The sequence below is a fragment of the Triturus cristatus genome, chromosome 11 (genome assembly GCF_964204655.1).
Source record: "Triturus cristatus chromosome 11, aTriCri1.1, whole genome shotgun sequence".
Classification (NCBI taxonomy): domain Eukaryota; kingdom Metazoa; phylum Chordata; class Amphibia; order Caudata; family Salamandridae; genus Triturus; species Triturus cristatus.
Window position 1 is genome coordinate 401,063,178 of NC_140594.1, and position 9,651 is coordinate 401,072,828.

Here is a 9,651-nt window from a genome sequence, read left to right on the forward strand (position 1 = left end):
CCTTCTCCTTGACCTGGATTGGGTTTCCGTTTGGGAAATGTTACCCTCCACCTCACAATATTTCTTGAGGGGCACAGGGAAGGGGTGGAACTGCTCCTCAAACCAACTCCTTCGGGTTCAAAAGATGTTGAACATTACAGAAGTCCTCATCATCTGGACACCTATAATCCATTCCAGTGGCAAAGGCGTTTTGTAGGTCATGAGAGAATGTTCTGTGGTTGATTTTATAGGTAGAGCTCCTCTGAAATCGAAGTGTCTGACCTAAATGCTTATTTGTTAAACAAACAACGCGGGCTCCAAGTGTCAACTGCCACAAACACAAACAAAAGGCTTTTCCTATTACAGCTATTCACTCAAGTAATGATTTTAGCCACGCTACACATCATGAGAATACAAATGGACAATAGATTATGGGGGTGCAACCAGAACACGGAGGGTGGGCAGGAGGGGCTGGAAAAGCAAGCTGACAACAGAGTACCGGTGGAAGGGAATGGGGGAGCAACCGTACAATTGTGAGCAAGTGGGAGGGACAGGGGAGCAAGCTGACAATGGGGGAATGGTGGGAAAAGATGAGAGATCAAGCTGACAATGGAAAGCAGGTGGTAGGGGATGGGAGAGCAAGTGATAATGGAGTGCGGGATCGAGGGATTGGGAAGCAAGTGATAACGGCGAGTGAGCACGCTGAAAATGGTGGCCGGAAGGTGCTGGATTTGTAAGCAGACAATTAAGGGCATGTGGGAGGTGTTGAGTTAGCAAGCAGACAATTGAGGGTGGGTGGGAGGCGCTGGTTTGGAAGCAGCAATGGAGGGCTGGTGGGAGGGGCTGGGTTAGCAAGCAGGCCATGGAGAGCGGGTGGGAGGGGCTGGGTTAGCAAGCAGGCAATGGAGGGGGGTGGGAGGGGCTGGGTTAGCAAGCAGGCAATGGAGGGGGAGGGAGCGGCTGGGTTAGCAAGCAGGCAATGGGGTGGGTGGGAGGGGCTGGGTTAGCAAGCAGGCAATGGAGCGTAGGTGGGAGGGGCTGGGTTAGCAAGCAGGCAATGGAGGCAGGTGGGAGGGGATGGGTTAACAAGCAGGCAATGGAGGGTGGGTGGGAGGGGCTGGGTTAGCAAAGTGACAATGGAGGGTGAGTGGGAGGGGCTGGAGTAGCAAGTTGGCAATAAAGGTCCCGTTGGAGCGGCTGTGGGCGCAAGCTTGCAACAGAGGGGAGGCCAGAGGAATGGGGCCGTAAGCTGACAATGGAGTATGTGAGGAAGGGGATAGGGCAGCAAGCTGACAATGGAGGGCAGGTGGGATGGTCCAGGTCAGCAAGTTGACAACGGAGGACAGGCAGGCTGGGGGTTGGGGCAGCAGGCTGACAACCAAAGGGTGCAAGAGGCGATGGAGATGTAAGCTGACAATGGGGTCCGGGCAGGAGGGAAAGCAAGCTGGTGACTCATGGCAGGCGGGCAGGAAAGGGGCAGCAATCAGACAACGAAGGGCAGGCAGGAAAGAATTGAGAAGCGCATGGACAACGGACAGCAGGTAGGAAGGGATGGGACCACAGGCAATGAAAGGTTGATGGGCAGGAATGGGGAGCAAATGGACAAGGATGTGGTGGGGAAGCCAGAACAGCAACAGAAGTTGGCTGGAAGAGTCGAGAACACCAGCTGAGAAAGGGAAAGAAAGAGGAACGTGGTGGGAGTGCGGAGTACACGAGGGAGGAACCTGGAAACAGCACGCTTTAGATGAGTGCTTAAACAACAAGGCAGAGCTGAAAAGGAAGAAGAGCGAAGGAGGGGCATGACACTGGAAGCTTGTAATAAGAGACCCAGCGTCTGATTCAGAAACACGCTAGTGATGCACGCGTGCCCAAAAATCACACTGGTGATGAGCGGGGCGATGGAGATGTTAGCTGACAATGGGGTCCGGGCAGGAGGGAAAACAAGCTGGTGACTCATGGCAGGCGGGCAGGAAAGGGGCAGCAATCCGACAACGAAGGGCAGGCAGGAAAGAATTGAGAAGCGCACGGACAACGGACAGCAGGCAGGAAGGGATGGGGAAACACAGGCAATGAAAGGTTGATGGGCCGGAATGAGGAGCAAACGGACAAGGATGTGGTGGGGAAGCCAGAACAGCAACGGAAGTTGGCTGGAAGAGTCAAGAACACCAGCTGAGGAAGGGAAAGAGAGAGGAACGTGGTGGGGGTGAGGAGTACACGAGGGAGGAACCTGGAAACAGCACGCTTTTGATGAGTGCTTAAACAACAAGGCAGGGCTGAGAAGGAAGACGAGCAAAGGAGGGACGCGATGCGGGAAGCTTGTAAAGAGACCCGGCGTCTGATTCAGAAACACGCTAGTGAAAGTTTTCTTTTGTTATAATTTCTCCTCCCTTCGGCCGTGAAAGCGAAAGTGATGGCAGGGACGCGCTCTGTGGTGGGGGAGGGGCAGAGCGAGGCACTTGGGAGAGCAAGGCTTAATGAGCCATTAAAGCCACATGGCGGCTACGCGCGTGCACGCGCACGGGCTTGTGAACGCAAGCTTGAGGCCGGGAAAAGATTGTGGTAGCACTTTGAAAAGCTACTAACTAAATGTCTCGCAGGACAGCGCATGGGCTGGCTCAGCAAGACCTAAAAAGAAACTGCTGGAAGAGGGCCTTTGCTTCTCAAGCGCTTGTTTTCTCTCTGTCTGCCATCAACCCCACCTGCCTGTTGGTTGAGGGTGAAGGCCTGTTGAGCCCCTGGGTGACATGGAACTACAACACTTCGACAGAGGAGACCATAAACCAGCTCCTGTTGCATTCCTCATCCCAGGAGGGGTGCGAGGTGGGAGGGGGCAACGACGGCTCCTCCACAATGAAGGAGGATCGTCGCCCCACTGCCAGGCTCACAGCCAATGAATGACAAATAAAACAGTGTTCTTGCAGTTGCCGGCACTTAGGTTACTCCAGCCCGGCTGCATTGAGCAGTCGGGCTGGAGAAACCACCACAGACTCCCTGAGCGGAGCGTCTTTCTAGCCCACACAGGCCAATCCCTGAGCTGCTCTGCAGCACGGGGATTCAATGCGAGTCGGTCCCAGGGGCTGCTGGGACCAGGAAGAGGAGAGGCGGCGTGACGCTGGAGGTGGCTAAAGGTGATTTTTTATAAATATATTATTTCTAACCCCACCCCCCCCCAGGTGACCGCCCCTGCCCAACCACCCTTTGGTTGTGGCAGCCACCACTGGGAGGGGGGGGGGATGGAGGCAGTAAGGTAACTGGTTACACCACTTTCTGGTGCAACAGGAGGGTGGCTGTCAAGACGACCTTGAGCATGCTGGGGTACAAAGGGGGGTAGCTGGTACCGGGTATACCGGTGCTGTCATGTCTCTCCCTTTAGAAGGGTGGGATCATATGCTTCTGCCCCTGGTAGGCCTCTGGGGTACCAATGCCCTTGGTACATAGTATACCATATACTGGGGACCTATAAGAGTACCCCAGAATCCAATCTCTGGTGTACCTAAGGTACATGGAATCAATTTAGAGAGGAAGCAGCTAGGCTGGGGTCCTGAATAGCAGGGCCCCAGTCAGACTAAAGGCAAAAAACCATGAAACATCAGCAAAAAGTGAGGGTAACCATAAGAAGCAGATCCTACTCCCCTATAGTTATTATACAGAAGATGGCAATCCTGCTGTGATACTAAGAATCCTCATGCATAATAAATGAGGCTAGTTTTCCAAGAAAACCACACAACATTTATTCGACACATAACTAGGTAAAAGGTCAGTGCCAGAACAGTTATGTAGAGCAAGGTAGAACAAATGTAGGTAAAAGGTTGTGCATCTCCCTAGGCCTATATGGGGGTACATTGGAGCTCATAACAAGGTAAGAACCAAACACAACAATGGGAGGGATGGAGTGAGGGTGCAGACAGACATGGGAGTTATACAGGACAGAGCCAACTACAAATGATGCACTCTGTAGTGTGCATCAGCAAAAAAAAAATTGTTCCCAAAAACGCAAGCAGTGTAAGGACACAAGTACTTTGGCCATGCTGTAGGGGAGGGCCACACAGAAGAAGAGGATGTGGCGACTGCAGTGCTGACCAACCGAATGCAAGCAATTGAGATGCAGAATGATGCCAACCAATGGCAATTACTGGGTGACCTCCAAGTTCACTGAATAGTAAACAAAATGTCTGGAGGAGGCAGCGCATGCTCCGTCTAGCCGATACCTAAAAATGCCTGCATATTTTGGACATGGCGCGTCTGCTGTCAAACACACAGTGGTAATACTGGTCACAGGCACTGGAGCAGCAAAGGTCTCATGGGGCCTGTGTGAGAAGTTGGCCTGGTATATGATGTCCACTAATTAAAGTGGGCACCTTGCACCAGTCCAAACAACCCTTATGGTGATTTAAGAGGTCAAAGATAACCTTAGAAAGCTATCCAAGTGGTAGCTGTGGAGAGCAGCCTTCAGGCTTAGTGTTGAAGGAATGTTAAGCAGCTTGTTTTAACAGAATATAACCTTAATGTATTGGTTAAATGAAAAGAGAACCAGACAGTAGTTATAAAAATATGTATTTATTAATATAACACACTTTAAATACCTCACAGTATCTGCTACATGCAGATAAACACAAAGTACAACAAACGTAAGTTGCACTAATACACAGTGGGCTCCAGGGGGAGACAAAACCATATACTAAAATAGTGATATAAGAACCATGACTTGAGTCAAGACAGTGTCTAGAGCTTGTAGAATTGCTGGGACCCCAAGGACCCACCCAAGGTGAACAAGTAGGGACCCCACGGAGAACGGGTGCAGTGTGAGAACACGACCGCGTGCTACGTACAATCCAATGGGAGAGTCGCGGTAGTAGTTTTAGTGTTTAAGGACCCTTCCAAGTGGATTACGAAGAAACCCTTTGGAACTTAGAAGGTTGGAGAGCCACCACACTCGTGGATACTGAAGTACCAGAGTTACCTATCTCAGGGAAGCCGGGTGCATAGGGTCGAAGTGGTGTCAGAAACCGCCATTGTTCTCAATGGGAGCCTTTAAAGAAATGCCACTGCTGGAGAGAAGAATAGTGTCCGGTGGAACCCACAGGTAGATTCTTGAAGGAAGGAACCTGAAAGCAGAGGGGACACTCAGGAGTGACCAGGGGCTCAATAGACGAATGCCAACCAATGTTGGGTGCTTCGGGTGCGAAGAGGGAGACCTTGACTCCGCAGCCATGGGGACCAGTAGATGTCGAGGACAACCAGGAGCTGGATGCGAGCTGTCCCACGAAGGATGTCGAGTGCTGAGGGGTCGGGGTCTGACTGGAGCACCAACAAGCCTTGGCAGCGGAAACCCACAAAGATGGTAGAGGAATTTCACGGTCTAGCCCAGCAAAGGACCAGGAGACTCACCACAGCAAGGGGAGTCAGGGCAGGCCTGGAGCAACCAGGGGAGCCGAATGAAAAGCAGTGTTGTCCCTCAAATGGACCCACAGACCGAAGGCATCAGTCACAAGGGGACCTCTAGCAGTTTCACAAAACAACAGCTTGCAGGACACAGGGTGTGAGGAGGCCAAAGTCCTTTGTACGAAATGTGTGCAGAGGTTGGGGCTATTGATAGCCCAATGTACTTAGTTGGAGAGCGCCAACAAGCATACGCACTTGCAAATGTATGCAGTGCACAGAGGTTCAAGGTATGCAGTCCACACGATGGATCCTGGCCTCAAACTCGGTGAGAAAGCAGCTCAATCTCAAGGAATTTAAGAACCCACCTCCAGTGTTGCTGGAGCCTTCGGAGTCCGCAGGAGCTCAGGATCAGCAGACAGGTCAGTTGCGTTACTCCCCTGCATTCACATGTACCGTGAGTCCTTCACCCCAAGGGTGTCCTTGATGCTGCACAGGTCCTGCACAAAGCCTGTATGGTGCATGGGCACAATGAGGGTTTGAATGGAAAGGGAGACGAAGTCGGGCCCAGTCGAAGTCCAGCGAAGTCCGGAGTGTCCAGATGGTCGAAGTTCAGTGGTTTCTTGATCAGAATCTTGTCCATGTCAAATCTAGGGTTCTACAGCCACGTAAGCCCTTTTGTACCCACGGGAGAGGGTTGGACAGATTCAGGGGACCCTCCCAGGGGAGGGTCAGCACAGTGGGGAGGATACTCCCATGTCCTTTGTCCAGTTTCATGCCAGAGCAGGAGCCAACGGCTCCCAGGACTGGTTTGAACTGGACTATGCACAGGGACACCAACTGTGGCCCTGACGCAGACTTTCAGGCACTTTGGAAGTGCACCCACCCAGCCCCAATACACTAAATCCGGTCTGGGAGGTGGTCACACCTCCCTGTGACAGGATGCCTATTGTCCTGCCTTTCCCTGCTCGAGCTTGGCTCAGCAGCAGGAGGGCAGAAATGTGTCTCTGGTCGGCAGCAACCATTTTGTGCTGCCCGGGTCAAGAAGGCTGGTACCAGAAAGACCAGTGTCCCACGAAGCTTGCTTCAGAAGGGTGGAATCATACCTCCCACACCAGTTACCAGTGTGGAAGTATGATTCCAAGGTGTTTGATACCAAACACGACATGTTTTGTTGAAGCCGTTTTCGAAATAGCATTTGAAGCGAGCATATAATGTACCTCTACCTATGTGTCTGGCTGCGTCACCGACAACCCGGGAGAATGGTCTCTGAAGGCTGCAGAGGGGCTCTGCTCAGACAGTGGCACCCTCTCCCGTAAAACCCAGCACATTGCCTTCAGAATTTTCAAGGCCTGCTATAGGGGTGACTTATAGGTTTTACATGTAGAGACCTATACAAATAGTAGCCCCTTATCGTAAGTGGTGCAAGCACCAGCTTACACAGACTGCAATCGCAGGCCTGTAGTTCCATTTTGCATGGCATCTCATGGGTGGTATAATACATGTTTCAGCCCATGGGAGGCCTCTGGGGTACCTATGCCCTGGGTACATGTGTACCATATACTAGGGACTGACAAGGGTACCTCAGAATCCAATCTGGAGTGTACCTAAGTACATGCATAACATTTTAAGGAGAAAGCAGATAGACTGGGGTCCTGATTAGCAGGATCTCAGTCAGACTAGTCAAAAACCAGCAAAACACCAGGCAAAAGGTGGAGGTAACCATGCAGTCAGATCCTTCCTTCCTACACCCTGGTACAAGGAGGGTTAATTCCCTCCAACCAGTGGTTGAATAATCAAATAAAGCCATTCCTAAGGGGGCAGGGGCCACAAACACACATTGGGCTAGTGCCACTACACCTTCTCACTATATACCTATACTTGTGGCCACAAAGTATTTACATGAGGCACAAACACTGGTTGGTAAGCATTGCATGTTGCTGCTGGGCACACCTTCCTTATCCTTGGGGCACAAATGAAGAAATACATGCTCATTGTTAACCCTGAGATCAAAACCGTATGGAGGGTGAATGTTTGTAGTAAAAGAAACAGTATCTGTGCCATTATTAACACACAATATGCATGCAAAACATTTGTCGTGTGCACACAGATTAAGGTAGGTTTATACTGCAAACAAAGTATAGATGAGTTGCACTCAATGTTTCTATGGCCAACAATTATAATACCAAAGCGCAGTACCCAGCACACATTTTTACTGACCACAATACCCAGTGTATACTGCACACAAAATGCTTTCACTGGGTGCACATGACTTGAGATAGGTGCACTGCCTATGGCGGGGACACTATTTAGAGTTTGTGCACTACTTTTTATAGCAGTCCTTATTTGTATTTCCTTCATTGAAACCAAAAATAGTACAATGTAAACAAGGGCAATCAAGCATTTGTTAATCAATATCTGTGTTGTGCAGATTTAATGCACGACTTGGTAGAGGTTTTCATTACTGTACACATCTCACAGAGAATTAGGCATTAATGGCAACAATCCCATCTTTACCAAGTTGGTGCACTGTTTTAAGCTGGCCACACATGGCTAACTGCGACAAATAATTTTCTTATACTGGGCGCAAAAAGGTTGCTGCTGCCGAAGAGGAATATATATTCTTCATCCAATACTATTTAGGTCAAAGCCTACCAGACAGCGCAGCTGTCTTGTTGCTAAAGCATTCTTAGGGACATTCTGAAAGCTGATCTAAGAATGCATTCCACCCATTGCTTACCATTGGCTTTGTGGTTTGTAACTCACATGTGCTTACTTTTTATTTGCTGGCTTTGTTTAGTGCTGTCTAGCATGTTTTTGTCCCTCCCATGGAGCATAGCCTGTTTACTCTATTCTTCCACAATGGCTTGCTTTCTGTAAACAGGCCCTTATATTTTGTTCTTATCTTGTCACATCTGCTGTGCATTCAAAGGCAGAGGTCAAATGTCAGGCTCTGTCTTCCAAGGGAGCTTGGTGTTTAATTTGCTCTCTATGATTTCAAACGGAGAGGATTCATATGAAAATATGGGGGGGGGGGGGGGGGGGGGAGAAAGGCTTTTTTTCTGGCACATAACTAAATGTAAAGGGCTGTAAATTAACTGTCCAATTACTTCAGTCTATCAGGATTAGGAAAACACAAAGCACATTTTTGTAGTTCTAAAGTGTGCTGGAAACAAATCTTTTAATGCGATCACAACAAATCAATACAATAGGTGATGCCATGTCCACACATTATCGGTTGTGCACTGTATATTATTATCAGTAAAACTGTATTTGTGAGCAAATGTAATGGTCATTTTAATTGAAAATGTGTTGTCTGTAGTGGCAATTTACTACCACACCATGTATACTCCACTCTATGTCCTTCCACCCTACACTACTCCACTATATGCCACTTTACTGCACTCTATGCCGCTCTACTCAACACTATTCTACTCCACTTCACTCTACTCTATGACACTATTCTACTCCACTCGTCAACACTCTACACCACTCCCCTCTACAACACTCTACTCCACACTACTCTACACACTCCACAATACTCCACTCTATCCCATAACACTGCATGCCATTCCACTATACACTGTTCTACTCCACTCTACGCCACTCCATTCCACTCTACGATACGACACTCGACGATATTCTACTCTCTAATACACTAAGCAAGTCCGCTCTATGACATTCTATGGCTCTCCAATCTAGTTCACTCTACTCAACTCTACCCCACAACTCTACTCCACCCTACTCCGCTCTACGACACACCACTCTATGGCGCTCCACTCTATGGCGCTCCACTCTACAACACTTTACTCTACTATATGCCACTCTACGACACTTTACTCCACTCTACACCAGACCACACACACTAGGCCACTCCACTCTTCTTCAGTCTATAACAGTTTACTCTATGGAACTTACTCTATGCCACTCTACCCCACTCTACAACACTTTCTGCCACTCCACTCTACAACATCCCACTCCACTCTACTGTATGACCCTCCACTCCACATCCTTCCACTCTACGACCCTCTACACCACTCCACACCGCTCCACGAGCCTCCTCTACACTGTACGCCACTCAACAACCCTCCACTTTACACCACTCCACCACACTCTACACCACTCCACTCTGACACTTTACTGCACTCTACACCACTTCGCTCTATGACACTCCACACACCTCTCCTAGATGCCACTACCTTTTAGTTATGCTGAATAGCAGCCATGCTGATGTACATCATGGCTAAAACACATAGGCAAAGGCAATAGCTCTTGCATTGACAAGACCGATTG